Raw genomic sequence first — 19665 nt, forward strand, 5'->3', positions numbered from 1 at the left:
TTATTTCCAAAAAGACAAACTCTTAATCAAACAAAATAATTTTAAAACATACTCCAAATCTATATATCTTTATTATATTATATAATTATAGTTATTTTATTTGAATATCTTTATTATATTATATATAATTATTTCATTTATATATAAATTAATGCTAATATTTTTTCAAAGACTTGACTCAGTGAATGAGTTCTCAAACCACTTAAAATAAAATCTTTTGAGTATTCTAATAATTTTAACCCATGATGATGATGATGATGGTTAACGTCCGCTGAGACCAAACATTGGTCTATCGGACCTAAAGAAACAATTATTTATTTTGATTTAAAATTTTATTCCTATGCTCAAAAAACTCGGAGAGAAGCCTTCCGAATTCACTATAATTTTGACATTGTAAAAGACTAAGAAAATCAATGTAATATAAATCATAATAACTGACTTCTAAAACTAAATTTAAATTTTATATTTTTTTAGATGCCCAGTATATAATCCAAGCTGTACACCAAAAAAATTGAAAATGTTCCTTCATTCTTCATTCATATATTTTATCAATCTCTTTCCAAAGTTACTCATTCTTTTAGGAGTTTGTTTATTCAAAATTCCCTGTCATCCCCTTTTTTTAACCCTTTTAACTGTAGCCAACAAAGGTAATGGAGTAGTGGAGTGGAAGTGAGACAAATGAGGTGGGTGCGGAATAGTGAAAGGTCCTTTTCCGCTTATGTCCAACAAAGTCGGTGGATACGGATAATGTGTTGTCACGTTGTCACGAAGCCGTCGGCGGTTATGGATAATGTGTTGTCACGTCGTCATGAAGTCGCCGCCGCGTCGATGACGAGGATGAACGTGGCCCTCAAATGAACAATTTTAATCTTACTTTTGTGCAGGTTAATCGAGAAATCCACTACTATCTTTTTTTTTTAAATGGGAGGGGTTAGTTCGCAATAGAATTGTAATGGTGTTTTTTAAATTACAATATACTGTCAGACTGAGCTGATAAATTGTGAAATCATATATATAATCGCTGTAAACAGTTGGTATATCGAGTAAGGATGGCATATCGATGCAAGGACAGAATACGCTACAGCACTGGGGCACAGCTCAGCGGGATTTGAACCCCGACGAGAAACATAGGATGGCATATCGATGTAAGGACAGAATACGCTACAGCACTGGGGCGCAGCTCAGCGGGATTTGAACCCCGACGAAAAGCGTGCAAACCGACCACCCCAACCGTTACATCGCGCACGGAAGTGCAAGAAAAATCCTCTACTATTATTATTATTAGTCGAGAAATCCCAGTGAAGTAGTGTGACTTGGTTCTGCAAGTTTTTCCATTATTATTATTAATTGAGTCGAGAAATCCAAGTAAAGTAGTGTGACTTGGTTCTCCAAGTTTTTCCAATAGATGAATAGTGTGCTTTGCTTAATTACTTTGTTGGTTGTTTATTTATAATGGAAATATTTAAGTGATATATAAATATGTTTTAAAGATTAGATATAAATATATTTATTATTTTAAATAAATAAATTTTATTTTTATTTTTATTGATAAAATTTTATCAATATTTTTATTTTTATAAAATAATAATAAATCAAAAAATAAATAATTAAATATTTTTATTTTTAATAATTAAAAAATTGATTTTTTTAATTTTTTTATTAATTTATTTTTAAGTTACTATTTATATATTTATTATTTATATTTTTTTAATATTATTTTTAATTAAAAATATAATTATATTAATTTTTTTACTTAGAGGTGCAACAATATAATAAGATTACAAAATTGGTGAAGTGGGTCAATCTAGACAATCTTATTTTCTACCTCGACATCTACCATTAAGGAAATCTAATATACTATATTACTTTTTATGAGTATACATCTTCTAATACAAGCCTAAGATCTTACAAAATTTAACATCCATGCAAACTTGATTATGACATAGTTATTCATCATCCTTATACCCTTGCTCTCTTCTAGAGAGGGGAGCATTTACATTTAGACTAGGGATTATGAAATTTCTAGAACTAACAATATTACCAAAACTAGATGAGACCATATTGGTTAGAGTCATGCCTTGTTAAAGTTCCTCTATTTGGTTGCAGAGTGAACCAATTTCATCTTTAGTGTTTTGTTGTTGCACCCTTTGATCGACTAAGATTTCCATTGTCGATGTCAAACTTGTTGCTAACTAGTTATATCATAGTTGCATTTGAAGGATTTCCTCCTACAACGACAAAATCTCTTGTTCAACTAACCACTATTGATCCCCATGAAATATTTCTTGTATCCAAGTCACAACCTAGTTCTAAATACTAAGTAAAGTGTTATCCTTGTGCCAAGAGTTCTTCATGTATAAAATTTGACACTGTGAGAATGTTTATAGAAAAAATCCTGTTGTTTGTAACAAAAGAGGTCAACTTTCCTATCAACCAACTTGAGATAGCACTTGAAATCACCCTTGCAGTTCAGAAAAAAATACTAAAGAAATCGTTTCCACACCCTTTTCCAATGATTCCATAGAATGCTAACCAACATCACAAAAGCATGTGCCAATTACATCACAAAGATGAAGACAATATCCACCCTACATGATCAATCAAATACTAATGCAATCACAAACCTAACCACAGAGAAAACCAACTCAAATAACAAATATATTTGTCATGGCTTCACCACAGTAAGCTTAATCTGGCCACATGAAGGCCCTTGCCACCACCCAAGAGAAATGGAATCATGCAACCCACTTGCTCATTGTTACCACAATCAAGGACTACCACTTGAGCCATCAAGTCAAGTGATCCTTCAATTAAATACTAGCATACTAACTTACCATGTGAGAGGTTTGCCAACACCAAGAGGATTGAATAGCACTATAACATCATTCCATGCAAAATGTCTATCACCACCAAGATGGGCTCGAGATCTTTATTACATCGCATGTTGAGTGAATCTGAACATGGATAGGCCTCTACATGCCCCCCAATGCCATGGGACAATTGCGTTCCCCTCCCCCTCGTGTTTTGTCAATGGATCATAAGCGTGAGGGGAATAGGAAGCTACCCACCCTTTGATTTATCAAATGTACGCTAGATTCTAATATTTCTTCTTTCTTAACCAAGGAATCTGCTTACTTATTGTTATGTCTAAGGACCTTGAGTGAAAAATATTTCCTCATACACTTCAACAAAATTTGAATCCTTTTGAGAGTGATAAATAATTTTAGGTCCTTAAGAGAAGATCCTTAATAGAGATGTTGAATTATGATGGGTGAATCTCCTACTGTGATTCTATGTTGTGATTCTATGTTGATAGTGAGAGATATAACATGTTGAAGCTCTTTGAAAAAGGTATAAATTTCTGCTTATATAAAACACATCATAAACTCCAAAAATATAATAATTCTATTTATCTTTTGTGCTGAAAAAATAGACCCTCAACTCTTGCCACCATCTTTATAATATTAAATCATTAGGCCCTCAACTCTTGCCACCCCTCTTTTTAATACTAAATCATTACTTTTATTAATATGTATAATTCAATTATTCTAAAGTTATATAAAAATTATTTATTCCTATTAATAAAAATAAAATAAGTTAGTGTAAGTTAGTATGATATTATTAGTAATCAGAAACCAGTGAAATCAGATTAAAATTAAATAATTATTTATGAAAGAAAATAAGAACAAAGATAAAGGGGTAAAGAAAAAATAACATTTAAAAACATGTATAATGTATATTTTTATTTTATATTAAAAATATAAATACAATTTAAAATTTATTTAATTAGATATATTAGAAGGTGAAAATAAAATAATAATTGGAAATTATTTAATTAAAAATAATATATAATAAATATATTTTATATATTAGCCCACGGGGTTTTGGATTGACAGTGAATGGGTGTGTTGTTAAGGCACTCCTTGCGATAGGTCACCGGTTCAAAGCCCCCGTGGGTACTTAGGTTAGTCTTAACTAGAAAAAAAATATATATATTTTATATATTATTTATTTGATATATTTAAAAAAAAAATATTTGATATATTTTAAAAATTATTTAATTATTATACATTTTAAAGTTTTTTTTGGTTAGAAATTGACAAAATAATTTTGGTTAAATTTTAATCTTTTATTGTTTAAAATGTATTTTGGACTATATGTATGAATTGGGCACCCTAAATTTTTTTGGAACAATTTGATTATAGAAAGTTTACAACGTAAATTTATAATTCTAACACTTTTCTGAATTTTAAATAAATTTGATTTTAAAACTCCAAAACGTATAACAAATAAACGACAACCATTTTAAATCTTATTCTTATTTTATTTTTGTTATTTCTTCCCAACCTTATAAAACAAAATAAAATAAAATAATTTTTAAAATATTTTAATTGGTTTTGAAAATAATACTAATTAAATAATATTCATAATATTTATAAAAAAAAATCAAAATCAAAACATAAATATTCAATTTCTTATTCGGTTAACTCAAATTCAAATCAATGTGTTTTGCAGCCTATATTTCATCGATACAATGCCTAGTGTGTTGTTGAGAAGCAATGGACTTTTGTAAATCATACCATACAACACCATACACTTTATAAATCATATCATGCAATACCATACACTTTTGGCTTTTTTGGGGCTTGGAATGGGAGCTTTTTGGCTCCATATGTCATAAACAAACTCGAACTTTTTACATCTAAGCTTCAAGGTTCAAATGGATTTCTTTAATTTAAGTTCAAATTGGTTTATTTACCCCAGTAAATAACAACATTTTATTTATTGATTTTCTTTTTGTGATTGAAAGAATGACGGTTCTTCTTTTCATTTCGATTTAATATTTACTAAACTTATGATTTTAGACCTTATCATTTATAAATTAAAAAATGAAATAGTCATATAAAGAAATTTTTAATTTAAAAAAAATTACATTCTAATAAACTATGTCCACGCAAATCTATTTTGAAAATGTGTAAATGAAATTTTTAATTTAAAAAAAATTACATTCTAATAAACTATGTCCATGCAAATCTATTTTGAAAATGTGTAAATGAATCTTTTATCAATATATTTAATGGGTTAGATTAAGTAAAACCAACATAGATCTATCTTAACTCTAAATCTATCAAGCATTAAGGAGGATTAAATCTCTCGAGGTGTAAACCTTTCCTCAAGTTTTACACTCAAAAAAGTGGTTTTCACCTCAACAGATTTGATCTCTCTTGGTGCTTGATAGATCCAGAGTTATGATAGATCTATGTTAGTTTCAATCGTTATCTCCCTCTCTATCTCATTCCCTCTATCCCCTTCTCTCCCCCCTCCATCTATGTGTCTCCCGCTCTCTCTCTTTCCCTTCTCTCTTGCTCTCTCTCCTCTCCTCCTCTCTTTCTCTCTCTCCCCTCCTTCTTTGTTGTCTTGCTCACTCTCTCTCTATCTCTCCCTTGTCACTCCCTCTCTCCTTCTCTCCCTCCCCCTCCAACTGCATCTCTCTCTCCATCTCTCTCTCCTTTTCTCTCATGATTCCTCTCTCCCTGTCTCTCCCACCTCCATTTGTCTCCCCCCCCTCCATCTCTATTGCTCCCTCTCTCTCTTCCCTTCTCTCCCTCTCAGTCCCCTCTACTTCTCTCTGCCTTCCCTCCTCTCCTCTCTCCCTCACTCTCTCTCTATCTCTCCCTTATCACTCTCTTTCTCTCTATATATCTAGATATCTCTCACTCTCTCTCAATATGTATCTATCTATCTCACCCTCCCTCTCCCTATGTCTCTCTCTTCCCCTTCTCTCTCTCTCTCTTCCCCTTCTCTCCCTCTCTCTATTCTTCTTTCTCTCCCTTCCCTCTTGTTCTCCTCTCACCTTCACTCTCTCTCCATCTCTTTGTTGTCACCCTCTCTCTCTCTCCAACTTTCTCTCTTTGTGTCTTTCTTTTTCCCTCCCTCTCTCTCCCCCTCTAATTCCATCACTCTCACCCTCCCCCTCTCCTTATCTCTCTCAAGTCCTCTCTCTTTTCCTTACTCTCTCTCCCTTTCTCTCCCACCTCTCTCTCTCTCTCTCCCCCCCTTGGACCTACTCTCTCTTCCCATTCTCTCTTTCTCTCTCTTCTCTTATTCTCTCTCTATCTTCCCTCCTCCTCTCCTCTCTTGCTCACTCTCTCTCCATGGCTCGCTTGCCACTCCCTCCCTCTCTCCCCCTCAAACTACATCTCTCTCTCCATCCCTCTCTCCTTTTCTCTCACGAGTCCTCTCTCTCCCTTTCTCTCCCACCTCCCTTTGTCTCCCCCTCTCCTCCATCTATATTGCTCCCTCTCTCTCTCTTCCCCTTCTCTCCCTCTCTCTCCCCTCTCCTTCTCTTTGTCTTCCCTCCTCTCCTCTCTCCCTCACTCTCTCTCCATCTCTCCCTTATCACTCCATTTCTCTCTCCATATCTCCATATCTCTCACTCTCTCTTAATATCTATATATCTATTTATATCACCCTCCCTTGATCCGGATTTAAACAGGAACACAACAAATTACAGAGATAACCATATACACAAAGATGCTGCGGAAATAATACTTCATTTCATTAATGGAAAATACTGAAATATGCTTACAAACAGAAATGGAAATAAACTAGCTAGGGCGATGGTAGCTTATCTCTGAGAAGAGATGTAATGGCTACATGCCTCTGAACTGTGTTACAATGAGGCTCGAAGGCCTATTTATTGTTGAGAAACAATGGAAAAACCCTTAACATTCCAAAACCTAACCCTAGGAGATGAAACGCCAAACTGTGGGCCCCGTTTGGGGGTAAGTTGGTACATCAAATTCCCGGGGTCGTAACTTTGGCATATGATATCCGTTTGACGCGTACAATAGCTCATTAGAAAGATCTATCCGAGCACTATCATTGTTGGAACGGGCAACACCAGTCCATTCCATGGACTCGTGTTGCCCCCGGATTCCCCAAAAAACGTCGTTTAGGGCCTCAAAACGGCTCCGGAAGTTCAGGACCCGAAAAACTGCTAAAAATAGTAAGTTGTGCTACAATTAAGGAAACTGAAAATGCTGAGAAATACAATGGTGGGGGTCCAGGTGGACTTGGCAGGTGGCCACCAATATCCACCTGGATCATTGCTCCCCCCTTAGGAAGCAATGGTCCCCATTGCGTTGAGCTCCTCCATGAGATGAGGAAACTTCTGCTGAACTTGTTCCTTGGTGAGCCACTTGCCCTGCTGAAGGAGTTGGCCCGCTTTGACAACTCGATACAGTTGGATATTCTGTTGGCGAGTGTTCTTGATCTGTGTGTCCATGATCCGATCAGTTGCAGCTTGTTCCATGCAATCTGGATTTAATTCTGTGGGTTTGAGCTGTTCTGCAATGTCGGATGTGTCTAGCAATGGTGGAAAGTATGGCCGAAGGCGGTCCACATTGAATACTGGGTGCAGGCCAAGGAATGGGGGAATGCTGAGCTCAAATGCATTGTCTCCCATAGCCTTAGTAATGGTGTAAGGACCATATCGGAGTGGTCTCAATTTCCGATAGGCTCCAGTAAGACGTTCCTTTTGCAAATGCAACCAGACTTTGTCGCCCACCTGAAACTTGTGTGGCACCCGATGTTGATCATGTCGCTTCTTGTACTTGGCATTTGATTTCTCAAGAATGTCATGGACCTGCTGGCGAATATGTTGGATGCGCTCAATGAAGCTGGTGGCCTTATCTGTTTCGGACTGGACATGAGCTGAATTCATGTGAGTAGCTGCAAGTGGCATGGCCACATCAATGGGGCATAGTGGCTGGAATCCCAAACCCACCTGAAAAGGGCTATGGCCAGTGGAGCTGTGAAGAGCTCGGTTTTAGCTGTGCTAAACGTAGGGGAGGCTCTCGTCCCATGTGCGTGGATGCTTTGAGTTATACATGCGCAGAATGTGCACAATCATCCTATTGACAACCTCTGTCTGGCCATCAGTTTGAGGATGGAAGGTTGTGGACTTCGTGAGTTTGGTGTCCAGCATTGACCAGAGACTGGACCAAAAGGTGCTGAGAAACTGACTGTCCCGATCTGAGATGATAGACTGTGGGATCCCAAAGTGCACCCACACTCGTTCAAAGAAGAGTTTAGCAGTGGCTTCTGTTGTGATATTCTTCTTGCAGGCCATCATAATGGCCATCTTTGAGAACCTGTCGACGACCACAAAAACACAGTCATTTCCATGCTTAGTGGAAGGAAGCCCTGACATGTAATCCATGGAGATGGATTCCCAAGGTCGACTAGGGGTAGGCAACGGGGTATAGAGGCCTTGCTTCTTAATGGTCGGTTTGGCAATGGCACAGGCAGTACATGATCGGATGTACTTCCCAACATCCTGTCGAAGATTCGGCCAATAGAAATAGTTTTGCAGTACTGCCACTGTTTTCTCGACCCCGAAATGCCCAGCAGCCCGACTGTAGTGTGCTTCCCAAATCATCTTGGCACGCTCGCTTGAAGGAACACAAAGGTGACCGAGGTGGCATAATAGGGCATCCTGGAGGTGAAAATCTGCAACCTGCCGACCCTCCAAGAGTGTCTGGTATGTGTGGCCGAATTCTGGGTCGCTTTTGTAGAGAAGTGGCCAATCAGAAGTCTCGTGCCCGCAAGAGTTGAGCACGGTGGTTAGCGCCATGATCGGTGGTCGACTGAGGCAATCTGCAACATTATTGGTGCTGCCCTTTTTATACTTGATATTCAAGTGAAACTGTTGCAGGTATGTAGACCACTTCTGATGGCGATCATTCTGCAATTTTCCTTGGGTCTGTATGAACTGCAGAGGTCGGTGGTCTGTGTGGATGACCGTTTCCTTCCCCAAAATGTAATGCTTCCATTGTCGGCAGGCCTGTACAATGGAATACATCTCTTTATCATAAGTGGGGTACTTCCGGACTGTGTCTGAAAGTGTTTCACTGTGATATGCCACTGGATGTCCATGTTGAGTAAGGACTGCCCCAATAGCATAGTCAGAGGCATCTGTCTCGACCTCAAATGGTTGTTGTAAATCTGGTAACACGAGCACTGGTGCCGTGCAGAGGCGATCCTTCAACTCCCTGAATGCCTTCTGTTGAGATTCAGACCAAAAGAATCTTGCTTTCGCCCCGCCCTTGGTGACTTGACTCAAGGGCCAAGAAATATGAGAAAATCCCAACACAAACCTGCGGTAGAAGTTGGCAAGACCTAGAAAGCTGCGGAGCTCTGTTAGAGTGGTTGGAGAGGGCCAATCCCGAATGACTTGGACCTTGGCTGGATCGACATGCACCCCCTGTTCATCAATGATGTATCCCAGATACTGAACCTCGGTCATGCCAAAAGTGCATTTCTCCAAATTGGCACATAGCTTGTGTTGCCGCAGTGTTTGGAGAACCTGTCGGATGTGGTGGAGGTGCTCTTCCCAACTCTGGCTGAAGATCAGAATGTCATCCAAGTATACTACTACAAAGGAGTTGGTGAATGGCCGCAAGATGTCATCCATTAGCCTCATAAAGGTTGCAGGAGCATTCGTCAATCCGAAAGGCATGACCAACCATTCGAAGAGGCCCTCCTTGGATTTGAAGGCAGTCTTCCACACATCTGAGGGTTCAATTGGTACCTGGTGATATCCTGACTTCAGATCGATCTTGCTGAAATATTTCGCCCCCTTTAGTTGGTCTAGGAGGTCATCAATTCGCGGGATCGGGTACCTATTACGGACAGTGATCTTGTTCAGCGCCCGATAGTCAATACAGAGTCTCCACGTCCCATCCTTCTTCTGTACCAACACTATCGGGCTCCCACAAGGCGAAGAACTCGAACGGATGTGACCTTTCTGTAGGAGCTCCTGAATCTGCCTCTTGATTTCATTGTTCTCCAGAACGGAGCGCCGATAAATTGGTCCATTGGGTAGCGGCGCACCTGGGGTTAGATCGATGGGGTGCTTGACTTGACAGTGCAGAGGAACCCCTGCCGGGGAGGTGAAGATGTCTTCGTACTCCTCCACAATCTTGTCCATCTGTAGCTGCCGTGCAGAGGGACCCCGTTTGGAGGCCGCGGCCACTGTCTTCTTCTTCCCTTGAGGGTGTATCATCAGGAAAACAAATTTCCTGGTTTTGGAAATGATCTTACTGCATTGTTTTGCAGTAATCAAAGAGATGGCGGCAGGTGGTGCTACCTCTGGTATCCTGAACAACTTATTTTCCAATGTAATAATAACAGCACGGGGCCTTGATTCATACACAACATGTCGCTTCCACAAGTATGGTTGTCCTAGTAATACATCACAAACTTCAAGGGGAGCAATGTCACACAATACCTCATCCGTGAAGGGCTTGATGTTGTATGGAAGGCGACACTGTTGGCTCACGCGAAGATCTCGCCCTTGGTGAAGCCACCCAATGGTGTATGGTTGTGGATGTGCTGTGGTCGGTAAGCCCAACCGCTTCACGACCTCTGCCGAAATGAGGTTCTTTTGACTCCCGCTATCAACAATGAACTGTATCGGGGAGCCCTTTACCCACATCTGGGAGTGGAAGAGACGCTCCTCCTCCTCTGGATCTTCGGGTTCATTTTTCTGGATCTTTGCGGTAGCAACAGTGGCGCTGGGATCCGCATCAATGATCTGCTTCCCTTTTTCATACCCCTTATCGGGTTCTGACTCAGAGTCGGAACATGCATCTGATTCTGAAACCTTTAGCTCAGCCACCAGTGACTGCTTGGCCCGACACTCACTTGTGTTGTGAGTGGAGCTCTTATGGAACTCGCACCATTTTCCAGTGTCCTTTCTCGGCTTCGCGGCGTTGCTCTTTGCTTGCAGCTTTGACTGGTTGTCTTGGGCTGTCCCGCCTTGGCTTTGTCCTTTGTTCTGTGGTTTAGGGGCACCTTTCCCCTGCTTTGGATTCGCAGATCCAAAGTCTCGCTTCTTTTGTTTAAACTTCTGCTCGACCTTGACGGCATACCGGTATGCTGCGCCGAGCGAGGGGATGTTTAGGAACTGTATTTCTTCCTGGATGTACTTGTGCAGGCAGCCACGGTATTTGAGTATCAAATGTTGCTCCGAATCCTTGATACCCAACTTTGTGCGAAGGGTATGGAAAAGATTGGTGAACTCCGGCACGTCTTGGTCCCTTCCCTGCCGCAGCGTGGTCCACTTTATGTATTCATCCTCATAGCTTCCGACAGGGTAGTACTGCTCCTTGATGGCATCCCGGAACGAATCCCAGGTGGGTGCGGCTGAAAATAGTGAGCCAGTACTTTCATCCTTCTGCTCGCAGTAGGTTTCCCACCAGTCCTTGACATGGGGGGCTGCTTTGAGAAGAGCAAAAACAATCTTTTCCCGACTCGAAAATTCATGAACAGAAAAATAACCCTCTAGCAGATTTAACCATTTATCTACGGCATCGGCGTCTATCTGACCCTCGAATATGGGGATTTCAAAATTAACTTGTACCTTAAAGGGTGTGGCATTTCCAGAGGAGCTGCTGGAAGCCAATGCGCCGCTTCTGGGTAGCCGCTGAAGGATCTGCACAAAGCTGTCCATCATCGCGTTCCATTGTCGCTCGAGCGCTTCTTCGAGCAAGATTTTGATGGGATCTCCTGCCCCCTCGTCTTTCTTCTCGTCCGCCATGGGAGGCCGTCGGGATTTGCGAGGCTGGTCTTGCAAAGGTTCAACCAGTTCAAGCCCTAACTCCTTATATCCCGACCTTGTTGGGGACATGCAAAGAAAAACAGAGAAAAAGCAGACCGCTCTGATACCACTGATCCGGATTTAAACAGGAACGCAACAAATTACAGAGATAACCATATACACAAAGATGCAGTGGAAATAATACTTCATTTCATTAATGGAAAATACTGAAATATGCTTACAAACAGAAATGGAAATAAACTAGCTAGGGCGATGGTAGCTTATCTCTGAGAAGAGATGCGATGGCTACATGCCTCTGAACTGTGTTACAATGAGGCTCAAAGGCCTATTTATTGTTGAGAAACAATGGAAAAACCCTCAACATTCCAAAACCTAACCCTAGGAGATGAAACGCCAAACTGTGGGCCCCGTTTGGGGGTAAGTTGGTACATCAACTTCCCGGGGTCGTAACTTTGGCATATGATCTCCGTTTGACGCGTACAATAGCTCATTAGAAAGATCTATCCGAGCACTATCATTGTTGGAACGGGCAACACCAGTCCATTGACCATTCCATGGACTTGTGTTGCCCCCAGATTCCCCAAAAAACGTCGTTTAGGGCCTCAAAACGGCTCCGGAAGTTCAGGACCCGAAAAACTGCTAAAAATAGTAAGTTGTGCTACAATTAAGGAAACTGAAAATGCTGAGAAAGACAATGGTGGGGGTCCAGGTGGACTTGGCAGGTGGCCACCAATATCCACCTGGATCATCCCTCTTCCTCTCCCTTTATCTCGCTCTTCCCCTTCTCTCTCTCTCTCTCTCTCTCTCTCTCTCTCTCTCTCTTCTCACCTTCACTCTCTCTCCATCTCTTTGTTGTCACCCTCTCTCTCTCTCTCTCAAACTTTCTCTCTTTATGTCTTTCTTTTTCCCTCCCTCTCTCTCCTCCTCCAACTCCATCACTCTCTCCCTCCCCCTCTCCTTCTCTCTCTTGAGTCCTCTCTCTTTTCCTCTCTCTCTCTCTCTCTCCAACTCGGTAATTATCTCCCTCCCTATATCCTTCTCTCTCTCCCCTTATCCCCCACCCCCCTAGGTATCTCTATGTCTCCCTCTCTCTCCCCCCCCTTGTCACACCCTCTCTCTCCACCTCTATCTCTCTATGTTTTTGTTCTTCCCTCTCCCTTTCCCCCCCTCCAACTCCATCTCTCTCTCTCTCTCTCTCTCTCTCTTCCATCTCTATGTCTCCCTCTCTCTCTCCTCTCCTTACTTTTGTCTTCTCTCCTCTCCTCTCCCCCCTCTCTCTCTCCATCTCTCCCTTGTCACTCCCTTTCTTTCTACCTCTATCTCTCTATGTCTTTGTTCTTCTCTCTCTCTCTCTCTCTAGCTCTATCACTATTTCCCTCACTCTCTCCTTCTCTCCCCCCCACCCTCTCTTCGTCCATATGATTGAGCCATATAGCTCTGCCACTATCTCCTTCCCTCTCTCCTTCTCTCTCCTCCCCCCTCTCTCTATGTATATGATCAAGAATTGTCACTTTGTGTAATGAATGATATATGTAAGGTCTAATATATTTTATTTTTTATTTTTTTATTGTGAAATGAGTTATGGTTTTTGGGTATGTATTGAAAAGTAGTCGTATTGGCCCATGATATTGTAACAAAACCTATTTACAAGTTAATAATATCAATGGTAAAGTGGGGGTGAATATACATGGTAAGAATGTTGTTATATTCTATGTTTATTGTAAATGTTAAGTTTTTATATGCTTATTAATTAAATTTCAATATAGTTATGGAATCATTATTAGTCCCTTCCAAGGTAGGACTCTTTGATGGCTATTGGTTTAGCATTTATCAATGCATATTATAATGTTTAACTTTGAAAAAAAATAAAGATTTGTTTAGACCATAATTTGAAGGTCTTATTGTAGCCTTTGCACAATAATGGCATGTGTATAACTGTCTTACATATTTTATGTCATAATTTATGGATATGGTTGCAATATTCATGCATGATTTTTAGATATTGTGTAGTGATTTTTTATTCTTAAGCTTTGTAGTGAAAATAGTTTATACTCAAGTAAATAACATATTTACCATCAATTACTTCCGAGCATAATTTAAACAAGTCTTTGCATAAAAAATGGGCAGGAATAAGATGTAAATAAATATACTTATTGGGAGTTACTTCCCACCATTATTTATGTTTTCACCAACACTTAGGTAGGAGTAAAACTATAAATGTGTAGACTTACTAGTGTTCACTACCCACCGAAATTTATGCAAGTTCTTCCGCTTGAGCAAGCAATTTACTTATCCACTTCACATATCAATTTAATAGTTCTTGCCAAAGCAAGACTATAGGATGATTTGTCTATCGACCACTATTAATTTAGCATTGACCAATGTAAGTTATAATTATTTATGCAATTTTGTCCAAAGCATAATCTGTAACTTGAGTAATCTGTAACTTGAGTTGGAGGGACTAAACTGCTTGCAAGACAAAATTACAATATAACAAATTGAATTTTATTATTTTTATTACTTTTAACATTTTATTATTAATTGCCCACGGGGTTTTGGATTGATGGTGAATGGGTGCACTGTTAAGGCACTCCTTGCGATAGGTCACTAGTTCAAATCCCCCGTGGGTACTTAGGTTAGTCTTAACTAGAAAAAAAAAACATTTTATTATTAATTGAGCCAAGATTTCAATGTTTACGCTCATTTATGGACACTACAACATCTCCACCATGCTAAACTCTATATTACTTTTAATTTTTTTATTATTTTTTAATTAAACAGACATATAATTATTAAATATCAAATATGTAAATTAATGTTAAATTTTATAAATATTTACACTTATACACCTCCCCTATATTAAATTGTAAAACCTCTCTCAACGCAATAAAATAAAGGAGAAAAAGTCATTTCTATAACAAAATCTATTAAAATTCACTATGTAAAACTTGTGAATTTGTAAGTGAAATCAATGGTAAGTGACATAAGCCCAATCAACAACTCTATGTGCACTCAGTGACGCCGGGCATTCCATCATTTTTTAGCATTACAGTCACCCTATCACTTTATAATGCTTATGGAGTAGGTTTAATATTGTAAGACTTGCACTCAGTGACGCCGGGCATTCCTATCATTTTTTAGCATTACAGTCACCCTATCACTTTATAATGCTTATGGAGTAGGTTTAATATTGTGAGACTTAAGAACACCAGGTTTAATCATAGTGGTTAAAGGAGTAATTAACTAATAATTTATTACGGTTTTGAGGGTTAGTTTAATTGTTTGATTCCTTATTGTTAAAGCACTTTTATGATTGAAAAGTTATACTTTTAATTTTCTGGACACTCCCTAAGTTAGGGTCCATCTCCGTCCATGATTGAGCCGAAAGGAAGTCATATGTTCCAGTAGATCTTCCTATTACAAATATTATGTGGATGTAATAATCACCAATCTCCGACATTTGTGAACCATACTATTTAAAAATATATATATTAAAAATACAGGAGTAAAATTTTGTTAAATTATTATTTTAGTTCCTTGAAGTGGACTTTTAATTATAAAAACTTGATTTCATAGATTTTGACTATTTAAAAAAATAAATTAATCTCACATTAAAAGATTCATTTTTCGTAATAAATTTGAAAATTTGGGTAGAAATTGTAAGTATTATTAGAATTTTATTATATTCAATATATATGTTTAGCTAAACAATATGCCATGAACATATGCAAATTAATTTATATTATTAAAATTTTGAAGAAAGTTTTGAATCCAGAGGAATTCTAATTTTTTATATTATTGAATTTTAATAATAAAAGGGAAGTTTGTTAAAAATTATTCTTAACACAATATTGTTAATTATAATTTAGTTCTTAATGTAAATTTTCGAATGGATAGAAAATAGTTTTCTTAATCTAATAAATATTTTTTAAGGGTGAGGTATCGAAACACTTTAGGTTTCTGACAATGTGATATGGATTCAGGGTTTGGAAATTACAACCATACGCTGCAAGATGCAACATCCCATTTTCCAATTCAGACTCTCCCCTCATCACGTTAATCTTCAATCACCATAATGGATGAAGAGCAAGTAAATCACTTGGAGGACCTTCTTGAAGAGGTATAGATATGAGTCACTCCACTACAACACAACCCTCGATAGGTCTTGACGGATTGCCCAATGACGCTCACCAGATAGATCTCCATATAGCGGCATATGTTCTTATATCTTGTGCTTAGGCTTATCTCATGGGCGATGGGTCTGCTTGTGTCGGCTCACTTTTTCACTCTATCAAGGTTGGGACAAATCCTAAATTAACACTTGGTTTCACTTGCTCTAACGGATTTACCTTCTATGTTTCACCTCCATTACCCTCCCAACAGTCTCTGATGGAAACATCTTGTCAACATAGTAAATTTTTTTGGGATCTAACGTTTTCACCATCTTTACACTTTGTACCACCCCTACATCATAGTTAGGTTTTCTCAGTGATCTATTAACCTTCGATTTGTTGTGAGGTGGAGACATCGTGATCCAATGGTCCTCCCCTTTCTCAGACATAGGGGTTCCAATACTTAACAAAAAATGTGTCATGCGAAAAATATAGGAATCTTGTCCTATACTAGGAATGAAGATCAAACTTCATGACATTTCAAAAATTGACAATTTAGCACTAGTTGGTAGATTGGCGAGCAATATATGCTCAATGGACACCCTCAAGGACTGGATGAACCAAAATTTTCTCCCCTTCCCAGGCTATCCACTAAGATGCATGATTCTAGCTAAGGGATGGCTAGACTGGATTACTTCCTCAAGTGAAGATGAGGGGAAACTTCTATAATTTCACTAGAGTTGGGGTTTTTAAGCTTTGTTCTTGAAGAGGTGGACAGTGGATTTTGATGCTTTCCCATAGTAACTCTAATTCATCCTCATCTGCGTTTGTTTTTCAAGCCCCCCCCCCCCACCCCCTATTCTAGTCTAAATAATTCTTCAAATAAATAGGGAACATCTTGGGATTTCTTATCTGACATGTTCTTCTAACACATGGGATATAATGGCATGAAATTTGGTTGGTCTGAACATCATTTCTAGTCTTTCAGACTCCATGATGATCCATTTAGGGAACACTTCCCATAGGAAAGTGTTGGATTATGAGGGGATTCCTTGTAAGTGTGGTTGATGTCATGCCTAGGGATATTAGGAAAAGACTGTAAAAAGATCAAGACTAAGGAATTTGGGGAAAAAAATCCCTTAGGACTATGTGGAGCATGAGGTCTCAACTAAACCCACTCATGGTACTAGCTCGACAACTATCACTCTCCCACGATGTCAACTCCACCAATAGTTAATGAGGAACATTAGTTGTCCTCTGAGTTGGCCCCTCTTAGTATCTCGCTCACACATGTGTCAATTTTAGTGATGGACGTGCTCGATGGTCCTTTAATATTTCAATTAGTAGTATTTGTTTCGGTGGTCCTATCAGCGCACTTGTTTCAAACACCCCCACCCCCCCCCCCCCCCCACTATTTTAGTTGGCCTCCCCTCCACCAGTATGTGTAATTCCCATCTCTCCCCTATTTTATTTTTGTCTCTTCCTTTTTGCTCAGCAATTTCTGCTCCCTCTGGTTCATTCCCCATCGCACCTATGCACTCCTTCTTGACTCATCCAATTGTCTCCCCTTTTTTATATCTCCTCTCATGGAATATCTCCCCTCCCCCCTCCCCTCTCTGATGGACCTTGTATGCTTCTTTTCTCTCCTCTTTTGTCTCCCCCCCCCCACCCCTGACAGGTCTTGCAAATGCATCTCCTCCCATGTCCCGACTCCCAATTAAATTTGTGTCCTAAAGCCCACTTCCTGCTCCAACCCCCCTCTACTAGTCATCACTACCTCCTCCATTCTCTCCCTAACCACCCTTTTCTTGACAAATATTCTTCTTCTAACCTTCTCATCTTGGACACAAGAAGTGGATTGGCTTCATAAGTTCAGTATACTTAAAAACCATTAGGTAGAGGTAGAAAATTGCACTTATCTCTTGTTTAGAAACATGCCAATTATTAGATAATATCGGGGAAACAAAAATATATAATAAGGGCCCTTGGAGCAATAGGCCAAATCAAAGTTTCAAAGTGAAAATTCTCTCCCTCAACCACAGAAGGATTACTAGTCATCCCAAAAGACTAGCTCTAAAAAGACTCGTAGAATTATACTCTCCCCAAATAATTTTCATTCAATAATCCATGATGAATGGATAAAGAGTTGTTCGTTTATCGTAAAAAAAAAGTACCACCTAGTATTTTATATATAAATATGTAACAGGGAAATCAAAGGATCTTATTATAGGATGAAAAACTTTGAGATGAAAGGTAACATAGCTTTGTCCATGATCTGATTTGGTAATGGAGACACAAGTTCCAAACTCTAACTAGATCTTCATTTGCATACATATACATGGTCCTTATCTAGAAAGAAAACCTTTTTGGTTAAATTTATTCCACCTTCCTTGTTTTCAAAACAACAACCTGATTATTGTAGGTGACCTCAATTTCTCCATTGGATGCTCTGAAATATGGGTAGCTTTTGCACATGTAGATTGCTTATCTAATTTTTTCATAGAAGCACAATATTGAGCTAGCTTAGTCAATTTCCTCCCTATAAATTAAGCTTCTTCCAACTTGGATTAATAACAGGATTGGAGGCTCCTAGATCACAAAAGGTTGGATGGTTTTTTATATCGGAATATTTATTGGAGAAAATTTTCAAAATCCAATAATGGGTTATCTCTAGAGGAGGATTAGACCACTCTCCTATTATATTGAAGTGGACTCTGCTACATCAAAACTATTGGGCTCATTCAAGCTTAATTCACATTCTGTGGAGGATCCCAAAATCATCATCGAGATCAAGCAATCATGACTCCCTTTTAATCATGAATCCAAGGAATTGCCCCCTATCCAATTTTAGAAAAATATAAAGAGTGCTAAAAATATCATATCAAAATGGGCTAGATTGAAAAAGGAGGTTGATGCTAAACAAATTGTTGAAGTGGAATCCCAATTGGAGACACTTTAGAACTCTCTTGATCCATCCCATTTCAATGAGCATTCCAAGGTTGCTATAAATTCTATCAAAGGAAAAATGAACCCACTGCTCAACATTGAACATGAATGGGGGCTCAAAAGCATAGACCTTTGGCTACAACTATGGGATTACGATACACAATTATTTCAGAGAATAGAAAACCAAAGAAAGGTGCTTAATACCATTTGGAAAGTTACTAAACAAGATTGTTTGGAATCCTTATCTTTCAAGGACATTTCTTTAGAAGGATTTCAATATTTCAAAGATATATTTCATCAACTTGGCAAGGAAAACATAGACAAAATAACAAGTGTTTCTAGCTTTTTGCCAAGTTTCATCGCCCCCAAAGAAAATGAGTATTTGATGGGTGAAATAAAAAAGAGGGAATTGGAAAATGTCCTCCACAATTTTCAAAAAGAGAAGAGCCCAGGGCTAGATGACATTCCTATTAAATTCTATATTGGTCGTTTCGAATTTATTGGGGATGATCTTCATAGATTCGTGGAGTATTCACATGTTACTGGAAAAAATTTGGCACCTTTCAACTCCACTTTTATTGCTCTCATCCCTAAAGAGGACTCACCATCATGTTTTGATCTCTTCTAGCCTATTTCATCATGCAATTCTATTTATAAAATCATCACTAAAATTGCTTCCCTATGACAAAATCCTATCCTATCTAAGCATATCTTCAAGGAACAATTTGGCTTCTTGAAAGTAAAATTTCATGAAGCAATTGGTCTCACTCAAGAAAGTCTCCATACCATTCAACTTTCAAAAATAAAGATCTCATTTTCAAAGTCAACCTCTCCAAAGCATTTCACTAGATCAACTGGATCTTTCATTATCTTCTACTTATTACCTTGGTTTTGACCCATCATTCATCTCCTGGTTCCACAACTGGATTAGTATGTCCTCCATGGCTCTGTTTATTAATGGTGTTGCCTCGCCTTTTTTCA

Source organism: Pinus tabuliformis, chromosome 9 (assembly GCF_031772625.1).
Source record: "Pinus tabuliformis cultivar Carrire ecotype Pingquan chromosome 9, CPIR1, whole genome shotgun sequence".
In the NCBI taxonomy this organism is placed as follows: domain Eukaryota; kingdom Viridiplantae; phylum Streptophyta; class Pinopsida; order Pinales; family Pinaceae; genus Pinus; species Pinus tabuliformis.